Raw genomic sequence first — 22,610 nt, 5'->3', positions numbered from 1 at the left:
AAGGTTCCTCATCTCTCACGTTCTGGTGAGGAGAGACAGACAATTAAAAAAACAACAAATAGGCCAGGCGCGGTGGCTCATACCTGTAATCCCAGCACTTTGGGAGGCCGAGGTGGGTGTTTCATGAGGTCAGGAATTTGAGACCAGCCTGATCAACATGGTGAAACCCCATGTCTACTAAAAATACAAAAATTAGCCAGGTGTGGTGGCACCTGCCTGTAATCTCAGCTACTCAGGAGGCTGAGGCAGGAGAATTGCTTGAACCCAGGAGGTGGAGGTTGCAGCGAGCCCAGATTGCACCATTGCACTCCAGCCTGGGTGACAGAGTGAGACTCCATCTTAACAAACAAACAAACAAACAACACAAATACATATATCGAATCAGTTTTTGATAGGGTAAAGTACTCACTAGAAAATAAACGTGGGTAATGAGATAAATGATGATAGATAGGATAGAGGGCACTTGAAATGGATGGTCAGAAGTTTTCTGCGGAGCTGGCATTTGGGTTTGGATTTAAAGGGCAAGAAGGGGCCAGACAAGCCAAGGTGTAAGAGAAGAGTCCTCCAAGCAGCAGGGAAGCAAGTGCAAAGGTCCTTGCAGAAGCGAGCTTGGCATATTAGAGGGACAGAGGGAGGCCGGAGCAACTGGAGGTGTGAACAAATGGGCGAGATGTGTTTGGAAGGGTGAAGGCCTTGGCAAGGGGTTTATGTGGAAATCTAAGTGCAACTGAGAGCCACAGAGAGATTTCAGTAGTGGAGAACCACGTGCTTCCATCTTTGACTTTGTGTTACTCATGATTCTAGGGTCTTCAGAGACTATCTAGTGCCAACAAGGGGATTACCCCCCTGCCCCTCTAAAGGATTGCAAGAAAGAAGACACCAAATCCATGGCATTTTTTCCCTTAGGAAAGAAGGGAGATAATGAGAAGCCTCCACTTGGTATTCCTTGGAGCAGCTGGAAGCTAAAAACCAAATGTGGGAACTGTGAATCCTATCTCTGAGATATGTTTTCTCAGGAAATGGAGGAAATGGGTGGGCACGGGTGGCAAAATATTCCAGGGGAATACTTCTTCCTGGGCCTTGTGGGGAACAACTCCCAAAAGGCCAGTGGTTCTCAGCTTTAAGCCTGTGTTAGAATCGCCTGCAGGGCTTATTAAAACACAGATTGCCGGGCCTTACCCCCAGAGTTTGATTTAGTATTTCTGGGAGTTGGATCTATAATTTGCATTTCTGAAAGTTCCCAGGTGATACTGATGCTCCTGGTCCCAGGACCACAGACAAATTCTCCTTCTTGTAGCCCCTCATTCACTCTGCGTAGGAGGCATGGCTCATCTGGCTGGTGGGTTTGGGAGGAGGAGCAGACCATGCTCAGTGAGCCCTCCCCACTCTCCCTTTCTCTCTCTCCCCATCTCCCTAGCTGCAGAGCATATTCAGACAGCTCTCCAATCAGTTCATCAGTAATAAAGGTGACATGCTGATCCTCATCTGTTTTTCTCTTGCATCTGCCAATTGATTCTGCACTTGAGAGGGGAATAAGTATATTTATTTATTGGGTTTCCCTCAAATTCCAACAGAGAAGTTGATATCAGTTGCAAAACAATCAACTGGCATCCGGGCCACACAGCAGCATAGGAATCTTGGTTTTAGCTTCCACTAAAACATCAATTATTTGAGGGCAAAAAATGTCCAATTCCTGGGCCTTTAAGATAGGAAGTCAGGTCTGTGGATGGGGTGAGGTCACCAGGATGAGGTCACAAAGGCATTGATGCCCCTTTGTCCTATCATGTGACCACTTGTCACACTTCCATCAAACAGTACCTGCCCCTTAGGTGTGCTAGGGAATAAATGAAATGCCTGGGACATCATCGTTAAGTGGTATCTGATGCATAAGCAGTGCCCTAGGAACGGGGTTGCCTGCCTTGGTCTCTAAAGGATGGGTTCAAAAGGCAAGAGCAGCACACAAGAAGATAGCTTCAAGCAGGAGAAAAAGCTTGGCCCAGGGCCCAAAGGGGATACGACCCTTCAGGTTGGCCCTGACCTCTGGGTTGGATTACCAGTGACACAATGAACATTTCATTATGAGGCCATCCCTTGAGGTAGTTGCATTGCAACAGCTCTCCCTACCCAGTGCTGCATTTCCAATGCTTTCTCTGTTCAGGCTGCTGGGTGACATTTCTATGTCTCCCCTTCAACGGTGAAATATTTCAGTGGTTGTCCATCACCTATGGGAGTCTGACATGGCATAATCAGGCCACTGGGGCATTGCTAGTTGTGCTGTCCCTGATATTCACTGTGGTAGGCAGTTTCTGAAATGGCTCCCAGTGATCCCCAACTCCTGAAATTCACACTCTGTGTAATCCCCTCCCTTTGAGTGTGGGCTAGACCTGGTGGCCAAAGTGATAGGATTTCACTTCTGATGTTAGGCTATGAAAGGCTGTGACCGCTCTCTCTGCCTCTTCTCTCTCACTTGAAGCAAACTGACATGCTGAAAGCTGCCCTATGGAGAGGCTCATGTGGCAAGGAACATGGGGGTGGCTTCTGGCCAACACCCAGTGAGGAACTCAGGCCCTCAGTCAAACAGCCTGCAAGGAACTGAACCCTGCCAATAACCGTAAGTAAGCCTGGAAGTGGATCACTCCCCTTTGAGATGCCTGCAGCCCCAGTGGACACCTTTACTGCAGCCTTGTGACGGACTCAGCTAAACTGTACCTGATTCTTGACCCATAGAAACTAATAGGTGTTTCATGGCACTAAGGCTTCAGATAATTTGTTACAAACTGAAATGATGAGTACAGATTTTGGCATCGAGAGAAGGATAGTGTCATGACATATACCTAAAAATGTGAGATAGCTTTGGAACCAGGCAGTGGGCAGAGGTGAGAAGTATTCTGAGAAGCTTGTTAGAGAAATCTTCAATTGCCTCAAAGACAATTGAAGACACTGTAGAAATCTGGACTTTGAGGATACAGCTGGTGGGGGCTTAAAAGAAGTGATGAACATGTTATTGGAAACTAGAATGTCTTTGTCCATTTTCTATTGCCTGTAACAGAATATCTAAAGCTGGGTAATTTGTAAAGAAAAGAAATTTATTTGACAGTTACCAGTTACAGAGGCTGAGGAGTCCAAGGTCAAAGGGCTGCATCTGGTGAGAGCCTTCTTATTGGTGAGGACTGTCTGCAGAGAGGACTGAGCATGTTGATGTGCCTGCTCAGGTCTCTCTTCTTTTGTTTTGTTTTTGAGATGGAGTCTCGCTCTGTTGCCCAGGCTGGAGTGTAGTAGCGTGATCTCGGCTCACTACAGCCCTCACCTCCTGGGTTCAAGTGATTCTCCTGTCTCAGCCTCACAAGTAGCTGGGACTACAGGTGTGTGCCACCACACCTGGCTAATTTTCGTATTTTTCATAGAGATGGGGTTTCACCATGTTTGCCAGGCTGGGCTCGAACTCCTGATCCACCTGCCTCAGCCTCCCAAAGTGCTGGGATTACGGCACGAGCCACCATGCCTGGCCTCTTCCTGTTCTTATAAAGCCACCAGTCCCACTCTTGTGATAACCCATTAATCCATGGATGGATTAACCCATTCATGAAGACAGGGTTCTCATGATCCAATCACCTCTTTAAGTCCCCACCTTTCAACACTACCATATTGGGGATTAACTTTCCAGCACACGACATTTGGGGGACCCATGCAAACCATATCATGGAGGAGGGACATCCTTGTTAGGTAGTGGCAGAAAGCTTAGTGCCACTATTGTCTGCAGTTACATGGAAAGCAAAATATGTACCTAATAAACTTAGGGATCTAGCTATGGAGATGTCCAAGCAAAGTGTTGAAAATAATTTCTTCTTACTGCTTATGTGAGAAGAGAGAAAAAAAAAGTTAAAGTGAGCCAGGACCTGATAGTTTTGAAAATTCTCAGTCTCCCAAGTCAGCAAAAGGTGCTAAAATTAAGAAATGGCATTTGAGCAAGAAATGGTGGTCTGAGATAAAGCTGTGGGTGTGACTGTGGGCCTTTGGTTAAGACTTCAGAAAGATCAAAAGATCATGGTATTATTCAGTCATACAAAGGCCCTTTAAAGAGATTAGGGTAGGCCTCATAGATCCTCCAGATCAAACCATAGGGACTCTAGGAAGCAAAAGGGCTGTCCCTTGGCCATCTTTTCAAGAGGCTCAGGTTGAAAAGTGTTTAGTTCTCAAAGAAATTTGTGGGTTTGTTTTTTGTGTAATAGAGGGAATCTCAGTGCAATTTACAGAAGACCCAGAAAGTTTTTGAGAAAACCTATGAGAAGAAACACAGCTGGGATAGAAAGGAACAGAGACAGTACAAAATAAAATGAGGCCATTGGACCCCTAAAATTCTCAGCAGGAAACAGGCTGAGAAAACAAGTCAGCTTTAAACACAGGTTTCCTTTCGTGAAAAAGGAAGGATTACTCAGAGGGAAGAACCAAGAGCTTAGGAGGTGGAGCTAAGAGTCATGGAGAATTATCCCCAGGCTTTGAAACCTAACCAAGAAACTTGCAGTCTTTTCCTGGCTGGATTTCAAAATTGTTACGGACCAGTGACGCCTTTGTTCCTCACATTTTCCTCCCTTTGAGTAGCAGTGTTTATAGTCATTCCTCTATACCTAACCTGCCATTGTATGTTGGGCATATGGGGGGCAGATAATTTATCTCCTTAGCTTTTCAAATCACCAAATCTGTAGTAACAGTATTCTAGAACTTGTACTTAAGGAATTATACCCAAGAGCCTCATCCACACCTGCACCTGATTTAGATGATGAGATCCTGGACTTTCAGTTGGTGCTCCCACGGGAGGAGATGTTAGAGACCTTGGGAAGGATGATTGTATTTTGTGTGTGGAAGGGACATGTATTCTGCATGTGGAAGGGACAAGAATCATTGGAGAGCCAGAGGGTAGATTGTGATAGGCAGCTTCAGAAATGACTCTAAATTTCTTTCTCTTCTGGTATTCATGTCCTTGTGCAGTCCCCTCCCTTTGTGTGTGGGCTGGACCTAGTGATTTGCTTCTAAAGAATAGAATACAGAAAAAGTGATAGAATGTCACTTCTCATATCAGGTTATAAAAGACTGTCACTTCTGTCTTATCCTCTCTCTCTGGCTCTCCTCTCTGGCTTGCTCTGATGAAGCAGCTGGGTTGAAAGCTTCCCTTTGGAGAAGAACTGAGGGCTGTCTCTGGTCAATAGCACTGAGGAACTGAATCCAGCAAACAATTATGTGAAGAAACTTGGAAGCTTGTCCTCCCCTCTAGTTGAGCTTTGAGATGACTGCCACCCTAGCGGACACCTTGATTGAAGCCTTATGAGAAACCCTAAGCCAGAGAACCCAATTAAGCTACACTTACATTCCTAACACAGAGAAAATATGAGCTAATAAATGTTTCAAACCACTAAGCTTTGGAGTAATATGTGACACAGCAACAGACACCTAACGCACCTGCCATAAGGTCGGGCTACACTGCATTTTCCCCAGAAACATTACACTCTCTCCTCCCCAGGGCCTTTGCACATACTTCTCATCTCTCCTACCTTTTAGGTCTGGTAGACTTCAAACTGTTCTACAGACTTAGGTCAGGTATCCCTTCCTCTAGGAAGCTGTCTTTGATGCTCCAACTCCCTTGTGTGTTCCCATAATAGCTTATGTAAGTTCATACAATGCCATCCCAATGCACAGCACATTATAGCAACTGTTTGTCCCTGCAACTGGTAGAGAAGGGAAGGAATCTTGCCTTATTCATCACAGTGCTCTAAAATTTAACACAATGCGTCACATGGAGTAGAATAATAATAGCACACTTTTATTGAATGCCTACATCATACCTGGTAAGAAATAATTCATTGCAGGATTTGGGCTTGTGTTAGATGCTTTGGGTACTGTTTGAAGCCATTTAATGCAATTATTTTACTTAAGAAAAACATTCAATGAGAGCGGTACTTTAAACACCCCATTTTACAGACAACTTGAACAGCAGGTTAGGTGCTCAGTTCATGTTTGATGGAAAATGAACAATTGAATCATGAGAAGCATGTTTTTTCTTCTGTCCTGTGTCTCCCTTCTCTCAAGAACTCTTTGCAAATACCAGAGTATTTGTATTTTGTGTGTGGAAGGGACATGTATTTTGCATGTGGGCCAGAAGGCCTCCTGGGCATCTGGACATCCACTTTGTGCTTGACTGGTTATGTTACCTAGCTTGGTATTTCCAGATAAGTACCTGGATCTATCCCTGGGTGTCTCAAAGGGAGGGCTTGGTTAGCACCCAGAGAGTTTGATGGGCACCAGAAACCACACCTCCAGCTCTTTGCCCACAGCTGTGCCTCTGGCTCCTAGACAGAATCAGCATTTTCCTCTCCCCACACTCTGTCATTATAAACCACGTAAATTCCTCGATACCCATGTTACAACGAACAGATGCGGCTCTGTATTTTTAATGTATTATCTGTAATTAGCAGCAGTGGGCATGGAAGAACTCTGTGGTCCCTGGGGCTGTCCCTCACTGATGCAGCTGCGAGTACATTTGCGATGAAGAATCTGGCCAGGCTCCTCTGGCCCGCACAGCCCTGGCAAGTGGGTGAGGGAACTTCCATGTGCAAAGTATCTACTCTGCCAGGAAGTGGGAAAGGGCCGCCAAGGCCTGATCATCAGTCCACTGCTCATCTAGCCCCCGCTCCCACCCCTCTATGCTGTCTAAATACCCTGAGAAGATGTCCTTCATTGGGATCCCAAAGACAGGGCAGACAACAGCCTCCAATGTCATGGGCAAAACAGATTTTTCTAGGTTTGAGGTCTGCAGTGTGAAGATCTGTGAAATGCAAAAAGAGAATGCTTCAGTGCCCAGGGCAAACATAAGGGGCGGGGGAACTGCATGGACTTCAGAAAAGAAGGGGGCTGGTTAGTGAGAGCAAATGTATGCTCCTTAGCTCTGTCCAAAGAGGAAGGGTATTTCTTATAATAAATGTCATGCTCATGACTGACATGTATTGGGCGTTTACTATGGACTAGGCCCTATTTCTAAGTGTTCTCCAGATATCATCACGTATAATTCTAGAGGCAGTGTCAGACCCCGGCCAATGACCACCATGGACCTCCCTGTAGTTGAACAAAGTTGGGTTTGCTGACTGGTGGCAGTGAGGGAGAATGCACACCACAGGGAGCTGTGCAGTGTCTCAGTAAGAAGGTAAGAAATAATTCACTGTAGGATTCGGGCTTGTGTTAGTTAATTGGGGGAGGGTTCAAGGAAGCAGAGCTTTGCCCTGGATTGGAGACTGGAGGTAGGTGTAATTCTCTGGTTGGGTACTTCATAAATTTTATTTACAAGGCAGAAGGAATGAAGGAAGATAAGAGTTGTAATTGGTAAAGAAGCAGCCATCACTCACATCAGCCAAGAGGTAGAGGGAGGGGGGCTGTTAAGTCATCTTTGTATTTTGAATAATGTTCTTGTTTTTGTCTGAATTCATGATGTTGAAATGGTCTTGTTTTTGTCTTCATCTATCAGGGTCCTAGAGTGGTCTTGTCCGGCATTGACATTCAGTGAAACTGTTTATGGTCAACAGGAGAACCCCAAGGTCTAGGTGTAGGTGCCAGGCCAGCTCTCGGCAGCAAAAGGCCTTACTGATAGTGCCAGGCCAGGTTGCAGCCATCAGGGGCTGCTGTTCTCCTTCTCAGCAGGCCCTGTTACTATGCCAGTTTACAGAAATAAAGAAATTGAGGCAAAGACAGATTGCCTGGTCTTAGTTGTCTCACAGCTGGGAAGCAGCAGAGATTCCAGAGTCCCTGAAAGTCAAGTGAGCATCAAGAGACAACAGAGGGAACTAAAGGGGAGAGTTTGTAATTATGGGAAGCCAGCCTGACCATGAGGGGAACTGGTCAAGAGATAGAACACAGGATTTGTAGTCAGAGATCTCCACCTTAGGAATCTGTCATTGCTACTTACTAGCCATGTGGCCCTGGGCAATTTGTCGAACATGAGAAATTCACTTTATTCTTATGTATAATGGCAACACCAAAAGCTGTTTCTCAGGGTCATATGGGAATAGAATGAGAAGACATGGCATAAAGAACTTACGTACCACTTGGGACACAGATGCTGCCCTGAGTATTTACTGCACGCCAGGCACTGTTCTAAGTCCCTCACATGTATTTACTCATCTATTACAGCCACCCTTTATAACCTGTGGCTTGCAGGTGAGAAGATGGAGACACAGAGAGGTTAGGCGACTTGCTTGAGGTCACACAGCTATCAAGTAGCAGAACTCAGGCATCCCGGCTGCAGCACCCACACTCTACCATGTGTCATAGTAGCTGTGGGGTCATTGCTCCTTGCCCACTCTAAGTGCTCCAGATCATGAGCTTCAAAACCCTAGTCTTATTCTGATGGTGATTTAATGCCCTGGAACTCTCAAGGCCCCAGACTTTTGCTTGTGAATGGGTCTAAGCTGCTTGCTTGGCTCTGGTCCGGAGAGCATTCATTTCCTTTTAGAAGGTCAAAACATTCTTGGCATGACAGATAATATAGATTCAGGTTGCTGCAGTCTATAGATCAAATAAAACATAGTATTGCCTTATTAGTATTTCTACACCTTTCAGTAAGTAGTAGAGTCAGAGAAAAGCCTGAAAAATGAGTATAAACTAAAGAGGGTAGGAGAATGACTCAATGCTGCAGCACAAGCCCTCTTTTGGCAAGATCGATGTGTGGGCAGAAGGCAAATGGCTGCTGAGAGGAAATGGGCCAGACCTGGCTGGTCTTATTCTATCCTGTAATGGCAGAAAGCTGTTCAGGATGGCTATGGCGCACAGCCCAGGGCTGACTCAGCATTGCCTCTTCCTAACCTGTTGAGTGGGTTTATAGATTGTGTCACAAGTTCTGGGAGAATGAGAGGTCAGGATTCCTGGGCCCAATGGCTCTGTTAACAGAGGTCCTGTGTGCCATCACCCCCTCCAGTCCTTGTCCCACTGGACTTGTCCCCCTTGTCGCACTGGGGGAGATGAGGGCCTGGAACTCACAGCAAAATTCTCTCTGTGGCTTGATGCAATCCCAGATCCTCACCATCAACCTTTGTGAGGCTCATCTGTTCTTAATTATATCTCTAAATCCCAAGGCATTACAACTCTGAGAATTTGGGAAATTTAGCTGCTTAGAGGATTCATAATAATCACAAAATCCCTGGTATTTACAGAGCTCCCTTTTGCAGACTGTGAAAGGCAGATAGACAATACTGTAGTGGTAAAGACACCCCGAAATTGCTCTCAAGTTCTCTTCACTGAATGCCAGGCCCTTAGTCTGTATTATTTTGTGTAGCTCAAGGGGGCAAATTGAAAAGAATACTTTTCCCTATTACTTTCTGAGAGAGACCACAGAGAAGAGAGAGATGTTAAGTTAATGTAGAAGATATGCCCAGGGTTGCTGCCAAGCCCCTGCCCTCTCTTCAGGATTGCGCTGCTGAAGGGAGGGGCTCCTGCAGCTATACTGGTACAAGCTGAGCTTGCCCCTTTCTAGCTGCAGCTGATTGGACAAGGAGTGGACACTCGACTGATGAGTGGAGCCAATCAGATTCTCTCTCTTGATAGTTTGAATTAAGAGATGTGGAAACTGGGAGTTGGGTTCCTGGATTTGAAGGTCAGGCAGACTCAGGGTCTGGAGTGACCATTTGGGACCAAGCAGAGAGAAGGGGAATAGACCATGTAGTATCTGAGAGTTGCTTTTCAGCACTTTCTGCCCCATGTATTTGTTCAGCAAATTCTCTGATTCCTAAGCCAGGAGCCATCCCGTGAGGCCGTTACTGCAAACAAGCTGAAAATCCTGCTTTGTTTCTTTTGGACACAACATGCTTTCCTTCAGCTTCAGTAGACGATGAGGCCAGCACCACATGGGCTAGATGTACATGAGATGTGAGCAACCACACTTCCCCTCTGACGGGGACAGACAGCATCACAGGTGAGTGGGAGACCCACACGTGGTCCATTCCAGACACCCCCGCTGCTTTTATTAGAAGCCAACATGGGCCTCCCTTGAGCTGCCAGGTGTTGGGTGCAGCTGCCCCTCACCTCCCTAGCTTACAGGAGAAGGACTGAGCAAAGTCTCTTCAAAGGAGCCATTATTGTGACACAGCACAGCCATCTGCTCCCCCCATTGATCTGACAGTGGCAGCAGGGGCTGAAAGCAGCAGTAGAGGCCCAGGAGCACAATTCAGTGAACAGCCCTCATTGATCTGTTTACCTGCTTGAAGGCTGGCCAAACTCTCTGTGTCCGAAAGACACCCTTGGAAGGTCAGAGCTGGAAGGACACCTTAGGGAGGCCTGAGGACAGTCCAAGATTGTCACAAATGGGAAAAGCAAGCCCTAAAGATACTATTGAGATATGACCTTTCCAATTTCAATCAAGGGAACTCAGATAACTCCCACTGTTTATGGGACAGCCCTGGGGAGGGGGACGGGGTGCTATTGTGCTTTGTAGTCCTATTTGCCACAGGTAGTAAAGCAAAGAGAATATCTATTTATGTGAATCCATAGGACTGAATCATAAGCTCTTGAACAAAAAGAAAAAGCACATTCTTCTTACCAAGGTAACAATGTGTGGTCACTAGTTCAGAACTCCCACTGTCCCTAAGCCACAGGATGCAGACCAACACAATCAAAGAGTTCTCTCGGCTGGAGGTTCCAACTGGAATGTGTGAGTTGGTGGCTTCTATGGTGCCAGCTTTTGCTCAGCCTTTGCTTGGTCACATATTCAGGGTCAACCTGCCCTGTCCCAGTGACAATTGTCTCCAGCAGGAAATTCATTATGAGCCCCTTTCCCACTTGTCAAGTGGATTCTGGAAATAGTCTGCTGTCCTCCCCACCATCTCCCACTAAGATTCCAGGAGCCAGGGATTTAGTCCCTGGAATCCCTGCAGCCTTGATCATTAACCACTCCACTTAAGTGTGGCCCATCTGTCTGGTTGGTCTGCTTCAATCTCTGGTCCCATTTCTTGCTCCCCCATGGGCTAGCAGTTTTGTGAAACTCTTCCTGGATGGATGGACTTTGGGCCTACTCTCCCAAGGGTTGGGATTTATCTTCCCCATATCTATTAACCCACAAATGTCCCTGACCTGAAAGTCACACAAATACCTGAGTCCTGTGACCACCTCATTCCCTTAGACTTTGCCTTCCCAAAAATGCCAGTCCTGATGAGGGTAGGAGATTTTGTCTTACAATATTGGGTGGCTGATAGCAAGCATTGGTGTCTGTCCCCCATTCCTGCTCTAACCACCACCACTATAATCATGAGCATTGGTTTTAGACGAAGAAAGAACTGGCTTTGAATGCTGTTCCCACTACTAACTGTATGAACTTGGCAAGTTAGCAAACCACATTCTTCTGATCCTCCTCCTTCTTGTCCGTGTAAAGGGTGAATTAAAACCTACTCAAGGTGACAGGTGTAGAGCAAATGAGAGAACAAATGAGACCATGAATATAAAGAATTTAGCATAGCGCATCACACCTGATACTAATATGTAACACTCATTGAGAGTTTATAATATGTTAAGTTCTATGCAAAGTGCTTTGTAAACATTACCTTATTTAATCTGCACAGTAATCTAGTAAGATCCTATTATCCAAAATTTTAAAATGAAAAACCTGAAGCTTGAAAGGTTAAGTAAATTGCTCAAAGTTAACAGCTAGTCAGTGGATGAGCAAACACTGATTGTGACCTCATAGTGACCAAAGATGATGATTTATCTAATTTAATCTCATTGTATAATGCCTATTATATACCAGGCACCCCAAAAATGTATGCTGAATGAGTGTATGGCTCCCAAGTCAGTGCCCCTTTGCATAGCTGGGTTGAGAGCTCAGCTCTGCCAACTTACTGCTTCTCTCTCTCTCTCTTTTTGAGGGAGGACATAAAGCTGTTTTTATTTCTGCCAGCATTTGTGTTCTTATCCCTAGTATGGCTATTACTGGATCTTTTAATACATTCAAACTTTCTATCTGAATGGATACATTTCCATACCACCTACTCTTTAATCAGAGATTAAGAGATCTTAACTCACAGATTCAGCACTTGGACAGAGCTAGGATTTTTGAGCTAATGTGTAGTCGGTATGGGATTTGCATTTAAAAACTATTTACATTAAAGTGTGACCCACATATGAGAAAAGACTGTGCTCTTCACTTCTAGCTCAGTGGTTTTGGCTCTCTCTTTCTTCTCATAGTCTATGAGATGAGAAAAGATTTCCATAAAGATTTTATGAGTCCAAGAGAAACATTACTCAAACAGGATTTATTTCAAAGGCATCATTCTTGTGGCATGCTGTTTAAAGGGGAAGCAAAGCTCATATTGGTACAATTCTTATACTCAAATAAAGTACAAATTTTGCAGAATATCCTCTTAAGACCTACCAAGGGAACAACTTCTTCAATTTCGTTCAAATTAGCAAAATATAAAGCATTTTCAGCATCTCTGGGCTCATACTTGAAACCAGTGATAAGTGACAATAAGAATATGATTTTTCCCCCATTCACCCTGAAACAAGGAGAAAGGTAATTACTGTATTGTTATTTTTGGACCTTCATGCTCTGGGACAGAAATATATTTATGATGCCCAGTATGTGCCAGGCACTGTGCTAAACACCGCAAGGCAAACAAGGCACATTTTCTGCTCTTAATGACCTCGCTGGTAGGGAAGAGACATGTACCCATAAGCAACACATTACGCAGGGAGAAAAGAGTTATGAGAGAAATAGATACAAGCTGGGAACTCATTCTGGAGTTCTGTCAGGGCATTTATTGTCTTTCTGTCTAGTGGACAAACTCCTATTCATTTTCCTGCAACCCTCCTCTGTGAATCCTTTCCTGATCCTCTGAGACAGTCAGTCTTCCCTCCTTGGGGTTCCCACAAATGTTGAAGAAAAGTAAAATGAGAATAACAGCTACTAAATAAGTAATTATTAAGTATATAAAAACTGTAGGAGAAAGGGGCAGGAAATAATTAACTGTCAAGGAAGAAGTGGAGATGCCTGAATTAGTTCTTGAAAAATGTGGGGAAGGTCGTTTTGGCTAGGGAAAGAAGGAAGCATGAAGGCATGGCAGTATGCATAGTTATGGTGTGTTTATAGAATGCCAAGCAGCGTGGGGTAGCTAAAGCAAGGTGCAAGGGAGGGAATGGTGTGGGGAACTGAAGATGATGGGGAGGAAGTGACAGAAAATGAAGGAGCTGAGTTGAGATGGAGTCGGATTATAAAATCTTCTGTTAGAAAATTTGTTCCTAATCCTGTAGGTGGTGGGAGCTTTCAAAATATATTTTAACTTTTACTTATTTTTCTGTGTGCAGAAAGTAATATAAGCTTATTATAAAACTTAGGAATACAAAAGAACATAAATAATAAAATGCATTAGTACTGTGTATTTAAAGTACATATTCAGTTTTGCATATTGATTTTTTTACTTAATATCCTATATTAAGCATTTTCAAATTTATTCGAAAGTTTTTGAAATTATAATTTTAATCCCCATGTGTTGTATCAGCCACAGGTGCCACAGTTTATAGAACCATGAATATTGGACATATACTGTTTCCTTTTCCCCATTATAATAAATAATGCTGCAGTGAACATCCTTGCACATATCATTTTGCACCAGCCTCTCACTATTCCGTAGTTCCTTGGTATAAATCCCTAAAAGTGGTATCCACATTTCACGTTTTAATTCCTACCATGAAAATTACCTTCCAAAAAAGTTGTGCCATTTATAATCCCACCAACAGGACATGAAGTTCTAAGAGGTTCAGTGACTTGTCTAAGATTAAACAGCTATGGATGGAGAACTGGAGGCAAATGTGAGTACTGGTATCCACGGGGCAATGGCAGAACTTCAGTGGGGAGATGGGAGTGGGGTGGCCAGAGGTAATTGAGTCTGGAGGACTGAAAGTGATGTAGGTGAAGACTGATGGTCTAATGAGACAGCTTCAAAGGACAGGCTGTCAATGGACAACATTTGTAATTTCATACTTTCTCTAAAGCTGCCTATGTCACGACTCTTCCCACTTGAGAATGTTCAGACCAAAGAGAAATGAAACATATCTACCTTTCTATTGACTGTTAATCCTTTGTAGCATCAGGCATTAGGCTGGCATTAGTGATAAGGGCACATGTGAAAACTTGCCTGTTTCTCTAAAATTTGGTTCAAGGAGGATTCCCCATTAATGCCATGAGTTCACTGCAGAGGTCAACACTGGGCATACACTTCAATCATCCATAAAGGAAAATGGAGGTACCTATCTCTTTGAGGTCACAGCATGTTTTCTCAGTTGTTTCCTAGTTAAGAAATTACTCAATAAAGAATGGAAGATTCAGGATCCATAGTTTTCTCAATCCTCATACCCTGAATTTACTAGCTAACTTCCCCCTTTCCTTTCTTCCTTCCATTCTTCCTTCTTTCCTTCCCTTCTCTTCCTCCTTTTCTTCCCTTTGTGACTACAGATGCAGTCTAGAGCCAACAGGAGCACCAAATTCAGGCAATCAAGTTATCAAAGCTCCATATCTTACTCATCACAGGCTTGAAAGGGATTCAGAGTCATGTACTCCAGCCTACTTCATAAATTCTCTCTACCACACCAGCTGGAGGCTGGTGTTTGTCCAGCCCCTCCTTGACTCTTCCAGTGGTCTCCCCAAGGAAGCTATTCCATTTTATTACAAAGATCTTTGCACTGAGTCAAGGTTTGACTCCTGAAACTACCCATTGGTTCAGTTTCTGCCAGTTATTTAAACTTTCTTCCATAGAATGGACATTTAGCTACCCAAAAACAGGTGCCATTTTCCTCTCAGTAGGTGAGATATTGGTATATGTCTTAGGCTGTGGAGTAAAAAAGACCTGGGCTTCCAATTTTGAATCTGCCAGCAACCAGCTGTGTGTAGTTGGGCAAGCTGCTAAATATCTCCGAGCCTCAGATGATTTCCTCTAGAATAAACGATGACACATTTACCTCACCTCATTTAGTAAGGACTGAATGAAATGTCAATAGTAGGGCAAATTGTGGATGGTTGTTAGATGTTAAGTCCCCTCACAGTTGCCTTTTTTTTTTAAGTCAGTATTTCTCCAAGGTGGTCTCTGACTAGTTGTATCGAGATAGCCTAGGGTGAGTATTGAAAATGTAGATTTCTGGATCAACTCCTAATCAACCGAGTTATAGTCTGTGAGTGTGAAATCTAGACACTTTTATTTGTTTAGTTCAGAGAAGTATCCATGGAGCCAAGAAGTTAGAAGGCCTTAACACATATGGGAACTCTCCAAGCCTTCTCAGGGAGTCTACAGTCAAAGACCCATATGATCCCTGGGACACATGCCTTGAATTGGGAAACAAGGCCCCACTTTCAAGGTGTTTCTTTTGCTCACTCTCAGATAGAAGCCTTCCCTCTTATTATGGAATTTGGACTTGGAAGAGATTGGGAATGGCCAATGAAGACCAGGGCTCTTCAATATAACTTAGAAGGAGTTAGAAGGAGAGGGTCAGCCCTAGAAGGAGGATAAGCTGGGCAGGGCGGGGCTGGGGTTCATGGGCCAGTGCAACAGACTGGAATTCAGGGGACTCTCTAGGCCAGGCAGGAAGCTAGAGGGCCTCCCATGACCATAGCAGACACACAGTGGACACACAGTGAAATTCCCAGGGCTTTCCCTGACATGCTGGATGTCAGCGCAATCAACTCCATGCCCACCCTCTCTAGTGGATGAGTCTAGGCTCCCAGGAAGTCCTAATAATCTAATTTATTCTGCTTGTCCTCTTGTCCTCTTGTCCTCTCATCCTCCCTTTTTCCCTGTTGTGTCCCAGTTGTAAGCTCTCTCCTCACACCTAAGCTGATGGCTCCCAGACATCTATTTTCAACCTTTACTCCTCCCCAAAACTTTAGATCCTTACATCCTTCTACCTCTGGCATCCCAGGGGCACCTCAAACTTAAGATGCCATCACCCCCTTTGCCACTTCCTGCCATCCCACACACTGGCCACTCAAACCAAGGGCTGACAGCCATCTTATTCCTCCTCCTGCTTTGTCCCTCAGGTTAATTGCATTGCTAACCAAATGATGCTGTTTTTAAGTCTGTTAAACCTCTCCCTCCTCTCAGTCTCCACTAATACTGTCTGTGTTAATTCAGGCCTCATCATCTCTCACCTGGGCAACTGCAACAACGAGCAGCTTGTGTCTGTGCCTGCATCCATCCTTCCATCCTGTTCTCCAGCAGCAGCCAGGGTGGTCTTTCAAAAATGCAAAGCTGATAATGATACTCCCCTGCTGTAAACCTTTCAGCGGTTTCCTATTGCCTTCAGAATAAAATACGAATCGTCCGGCCTCCATCTATCTCTCCAGGCTCATCCTCTCTCAATTTTCCATATCCTTCAGGTACTTTCCCAGGCATAGAAGCTAAGAATTCCCTCTTTGTCCAGAGCCCTAGGCTGACCAAGCCCCACTTAAGACCATGCTTTCTGATTTCTGCCTCTGTCATTTCCTTATTGTCCCTGCTCCCAATCCAGCTCACTGTCCAATTCAGCATGGACAGGAGAGACATGGAAAGAAAAACAACTGTTATAATTATTACCAAAAGCTGTGTTCTGTTACTATGCATTGTGCATAGTAAGAGTTCACATTAAATTCCTCATTTTAATTCTCACAGTATCCTGATGGGACAGACAGATGAAGAACCAGAGACCCAGAGAGGTTAAGTAGCTTGCCCAAGGTCACGCAGCAGTGTAAGCAGTACGGACGATTCTTAAGCCCACATTGTTTGACTTCCGAGACATATCAGAAAACTACGTCAAAGAACACGCACAACTCAGACCTATTTCCAGTGGCCTATGCAGAAGAGCTACCCTGCTTGAATGGAAACCCCTTAAGATATACTATTCTCGAAAACCTAAGTGCTTAGCCTGGTTTATGGAGGAGGCAATGCAATCTACCACAAGATGATTAAGACAACAATGAACTTAAGTCCCAGCCACTGCTGGAGAATATCTGCCTGTGAATTCAATTTGGTTCAATTCAATCCGATTTAATTCAGTGCAGTTATTGAGTGCCCACCACATACCCCATAGGGCTGGTCCAGAGAGAAACGCAGGGGTCCCTCCTGGGAAATTATAACTAACCCAAGCATGGGCACCACATGAGGAAGCAGGAATAGGGGTTCTGGGATCTGGGGTTCAAGGAAGGAATCTTGTGGTCAGCCCTGGAGCACTTAGGAGAAGAATCTGCCAAATTCCTATGCCAGTGTCTGGTTGGCAGCAAGCTCTGTAATTTTTAAGTAGTATGAATTCTGTGCCCATATTTCTTACAAAATATATGTATGGAGAAAGATACCACCAGTTTAGTCTAATAGGTATTCTCAGGCCTAATATATATGAAAGAAATTGGGATTGGTGAGTGGTTAAGAGCATGGGCTTGGGAGACAAAGTCTTGGCTCTATTACTTCCTAGCTGAGCCATCTTGGGCAGGCTAGGTTAACTTTCTGGGCTCAATTTCCTCATGTGTCAAAGGGGAATGAAAATAATACCAGCCTCATAGGGTTATTAAAAGGGTTAAGAGAGATTATGCATATCAAGTGCTTGGCCCGGCCCCAAAGTGCCTAGAAAGGGTGCAAAAAGTGTTAATGAATACAATTCTTATGGTCGCTGATACTTAATAAATGTCTTCTGAATAAAAGAATGCATGAGTGGAATATACAACTTAGGAGAGACAGATAGCTAGAGGATACTGGATGCTGAGCTAAGGCTCTGGACTATATTCCATGGGTGACAGGAGCCATCAAAGGGTTTTCAGCAAGGAAACAGCACAGCCAGATTTGGTTTAGAAAGGTCACACTGGACCAGAATAGAGGATGGGCAGGAGGGAGAAATTCTGGAGACAAGCAGGAGGCTGCTTCAGTGTTCCAGGTGTGAGAGCACCTGAACAAAGTCGGGCGTACTGGTGTTGCAGAGAAAGGGAAAAATTGGAAAGATACTTAGGAGGCAGAACTGGCAGGACTTGGCAACCAAGAGATGGGAGCAGATGACAACCACCCTGCTCTGTGCAATGTCAGAAAAGAAGAATCCAGTTATGGAATCAGGGGAGAAGCTGATGGCCTCTCTGGAAGCCCCCAGCCACTGTTTTCACCGGGAATGCTGAGTGCTGCTCGTTCCTCTGCCCCAGCACAGAGCAGAGGTTCATGTGTGGCCTGCACACAGCGTGGGGCACAGTGGGCAGCCGATAGGAAATTCTTCTGCATAACAGATCTCAGAGCTTACAGCTGGGGCCAGCAGCCAGCCGCAGGAAAGGGTTTCCCCTTGGCAGACAGTCCTCGGCTAAGGGACAGAAGTCATTCCTAATTGCAGCATGTTTTTCAGGGGAAGTCTCCAAAGCTGTTTAGAAAATAAAACCTCTGAAAACAGTCCAAATAAAGGGAAAGTGACTCCCATTTGTTTAGAGCTACTTTGTGCTGAGTGCCATCACTAGTTTGTTCTCACTCAGCCTTCAGCATGACTGAAGAAGAATTAGCTGCACATTTTACAGAAGGGGACACTGAGATTCAGAGGTTTTTTTTTTTAAATTTATTTAAATACGACCATTTTTCAGTGGAGGAATCAGAATTCAAACCCATCTCTTTGACTCCAAAGTCCATTCTCTTTCTTCTATGACATATTTTATAATCCTTAATTTTAAAAGGTCTGTTTCCTCAGACATTCACATACTGTGGCAGTGTAAAATGATCAAATGCTTTTAGAAAACAATTTGGCAATAAGAATCAAGTATCTTAAAAAATATTCATTCTGGGAATTGCTCCTAAAGAAATAATCATAAATTCAGAAAAAAAAAGCTTTGCACACAAAAATGTTCCTTGCAGCAATATTTATAACATAAACAACTAGGAACCATCTAAATGTTCACAGAAAGAGGAATGGTTAAGTAAGCTGTGATATATCCACTTAATGAATATTTTGAGGTCAAGGGTTTATAATAACAGAGAAAATGCTAATGTTATAAGTGCAGAATAATCAGGATACAAAATTGTACTTAGCCTCATCAAGCGATGGTGTTACAGAGCCACCGGGGTTTCCATTTAGAGAACTTTCCTCTCCAACCTCTATCCGCTCCTTCCAAATCACTCCAGAGTTTTTAAAAAATAACACTACTTAATAAGAAGAACACATAATTTCTTAATGTTATATAATGGGAGAAAAAAACTCTAGAACTAATTTTGCTGTTTTTATTGATCTGTAATATAGAATTTAGTAAAAGCTATGCTTGCCTTTAAGTCCCTCTTATTCAGAAATTCTAGAGCTGCCAAACCTATCACTCCTCTTTAATATAATAATTCTGGAGGCAGCAGTCACATAAGAAGCCAAAAAAAAAATCCATGTGGGAAAGAAGAAATAAAATTATATTACTTGCAGCTAATATGATTGTCTAATCTAGAAAATCTAAAATAATCAACTTTAAAACTATTAGGGCTGATGAGAGAGTTCAGTAAGATGGCTGGTTACAGAAGAAATGTACAGAAATCAATAGCTTTCTTATTTACCAGCAATAAGCAACTAGAAAAAAAATGCAGTGACAAATGGCCCTATTCACTATAACAAGAAAAACTATAAAAGGACCTAGGAAAAAAATCTAACAAGAAATTCACTAGACTTACGTGATGAAAACTATAAAATTTTATTCAAGATCATTAAAAAAGGCCTGGAAAATAAGAGGCATACCATCGTCCAGGATAGGAATATTCACTACTGTAAAAATGTTAATTCTCTCCAAATCAATCTACAAATTCAGTGAAATTTCAACGAAAGTCACAGTGAAATTTCTTTGGGAGAAATCTGAAAAATTTACTCTAAAATTCATCTGGAAAAGTAAACGCACAAGAATTGTCAACAAATATTTTCAAAGTAGTAATAATGAAGGAAGTCTTTTCTGGGTAGAAAACAAAAATTATTACAAAGCTATGGCAAAATTCAAATGATACAATTATGACACAGAAATAGATTAACAGAGAAATAAAATAGAAGAAAAAGTCCAGTTGTAGAACCATGAATAGAGCTGAACTCAGTTTATGATGAAAGGACTATCTCAAATCAGAAAGGACAGGTTTGGAGTTAATTCATTATTCATTTATAACTAAAATAAAGCTAGATCTATAGCTCAAACCTCGTACAAAAATATAATTTACACAGATTAAATAGCTAAATGTAAAATATAAAAATTCTGAGAGTTCCAGAATAAATAGAGAAGACTATTTCTATAATTTCCAAGCAGGAAGGTATTCCTAACCAAGACACAAAACTGAGAAGTTTTATGTGATCAAATCAGGAGATCAACTGATTTTTGTTGTTGTTGTTGTTGTTGTTGAGATGGAGTCTCCCTCTGTCACCCAGGCTGGAGTGCAGTGGCGCAATATCGGCTCACTGCAAGCTCCGCCTCCCAGGTACATGCCATTCTCCTGCCTCAGCCTCCCTAGTAGCTGGGACTATAGGCGCCCGCCACCACGCCCGGCTAATTTTGTTTTGTATTTTTAGTAGAGACGGAGTTTCACCATGTTAGCCAGGACAGTCTCCATCTCCTGACCTTGTGATCTGCCCACCTTAGCCTCCCAAAGTGCTGGGATTACAGGTGTGAGCCACTGCGCCCGGCCAAGATCAACTGATTTCAACACACACACACAAAATAAAACTTATGCTGTGAGAGACAACAAAGTAAGGCTAAAAGACATGCTACTGATTGATAAAACCTTTTTACAACATATATTGATTTTAATACATGTTAAAAATATACAAAGAGCTCCTATAAATGAATAGGAAAAACAAACATGACCTGATAGAAAAATGGGTAGAGAATATGAACAGGCAATCCAGAAAATAAAAGTGACCATGGACATATGAAGAGATTACTAACTACACTAATAATTGGAAGAATGTTTTTCACCCACTGAGATGGATAAAAACAAAACTTTAATTTGGAAAAGAGTTAGGGAAATAGCCACTGTTATACATGGTTGATGGAAACATGAAATTGGCACAGTCTTTCTGGAGTACACTTTAGCAGAGTCTAAATTTAAAAATAATGTATACTTTGACCCAGAAATTCTATTTTAAAGAAAGCTATCCTATTAATGCTCCAATGTGCACTGAGATATATTCATGATGATGTTAACTATAACATTATTTGAAATAGTGAAAAATGCAATTATTAGGGAAATTGTTAAAAAAAATGAGGCTGACATATATATATACCGACATTGAAACATATTTAACGTAGACATTTAAGAGAATAAAAACAAGCTTTAGAATAATATGTTTATGTTTCACCTCCTATCCTGTGTGTGTGTGTGTGTGTATGTGTGTGCATGCGCCGGCGCATGTGTGTGTAATGCCTAGGCTAATAGACCAACTTAATAATGCTTAGGGAAGACAATGGAATTAGGGTAGGGATTTAACACATAGACGACTTAAACGTTTTATTCTGTACTCTCAGGTATGCTTTGAATTTTTCACAAAGAGTATAAATTGCTCTTATAATAAAAAGTGGGTATATACTTAAACACATACACACACACTCACACAATACTCTATGAACACAGCTCTTTAAAAACAAAGCCATACCTATATAAAAAAAGAAAGAAATGAATCAAAATGTTCATGCATAGAGTTTCTTTATTCAGTTTTTTTCGATTTTCTAAATTTTCTTTAATGACCATGCTTTATGTTTACAATGGAAATAAAAAATATAATACTTGTCTGCTTTTGTGGGGATCTAAATATATATAAAAGAATATACATATTCTTTTTCTTTCTTTTTTTTTTTTTTTGAGATGGAGTCTGGCTCTGTCACCAGGCTGGAGTGCAGTGGAGCGATCGTTGCTCACTGCAAGCTCCGCCTCCCAGGTTCACACCATTCTCCTGCCTCAGCCTCCCAAGTAGCTGGGAGTAAAGGCGTCCACCACCACGCCTGGCTAATTTTTTGTATTTTTAGTAGAGACGGGGTTTCACCATGTTAGCCAGGATGGTCTCAATCTCCTGACCTCGTGATCTGCCAGCCTTGGCCTCCCAAAGTGCTGGGATTACAGGCATGAGACACCGTGCCCGGCCTATTCTTTTAAAATTAAATTTTTTTTTTGTGGGCTCTTTTTTTTGGCCTGCATTGCCAAGTCAATCCTAAGCCAAAAGAACAAAGCTGGAGGCATCATGCTACCTGACTTCAAACTATACTACAAGGCTACAGTAACCAAAACAGCATGGTGCTGGTACCAAAACAGAGATATAGATCAATGGAACAAAACAGAGCCCTCAGAAATAACACCACATATCTACAACTATCTGATCTTTGACAAACCTGAGAAAAACAAGAAATGGGGAAAGGATTCCCTATTTAATAAATGGTGCTGGGAAAACTGGCTAGCCATATGTAGAAAGCTGAAACTGGATCCCTTCCTTACACCTTATACAAAAATTAATTCAAGATGGATTAAAGACTTAAACGTTAGACCTAAAACCATAAAAACCCTAGAAGAAAACCTAGGCATTATCATTCAGGACATAGGCATGGGCAAGGACTTCATGTCTAAAACACCAAAAGCAATGGCAACAAAAGCCAGAATTGACAA

At 42.9% G+C, this 22,610-nt stretch overlaps 1 protein-coding gene and 1 long non-coding RNA gene across 6 annotated transcripts in view; one reads left to right on the top strand and one right to left on the bottom strand.

Annotated features, from left to right (window-relative positions):
- The window catches only part of CSMD2 (CUB and Sushi multiple domains 2), a 643,453-nt gene that overhangs the window by 354,481 nt on the left and 266,362 nt on the right, over positions 1-22,610 (bottom strand). The window lies entirely within an intron of this gene.
- On the top strand, positions 1,765-17,035 carry LOC103785108 (uncharacterized). The gene is made up of 7 exons (XR_008620411.3): positions 1,765-2,096; positions 2,474-2,611; positions 7,064-7,192; positions 9,769-9,949; positions 13,762-13,833; positions 16,146-16,390; positions 16,662-17,035. It is a non-coding gene; the product is annotated as an uncharacterized LOC103785108 (long non-coding RNA).

This window comes from Pan paniscus, chromosome 1 (assembly GCF_029289425.2).
Source record: "Pan paniscus chromosome 1, NHGRI_mPanPan1-v2.0_pri, whole genome shotgun sequence".
Classification (NCBI taxonomy): domain Eukaryota; kingdom Metazoa; phylum Chordata; class Mammalia; order Primates; family Hominidae; genus Pan; species Pan paniscus.
The sequence above is the reverse complement of the archived record's forward strand: the minus strand, read 5'-3'. Positions and strand labels throughout refer to the sequence as shown.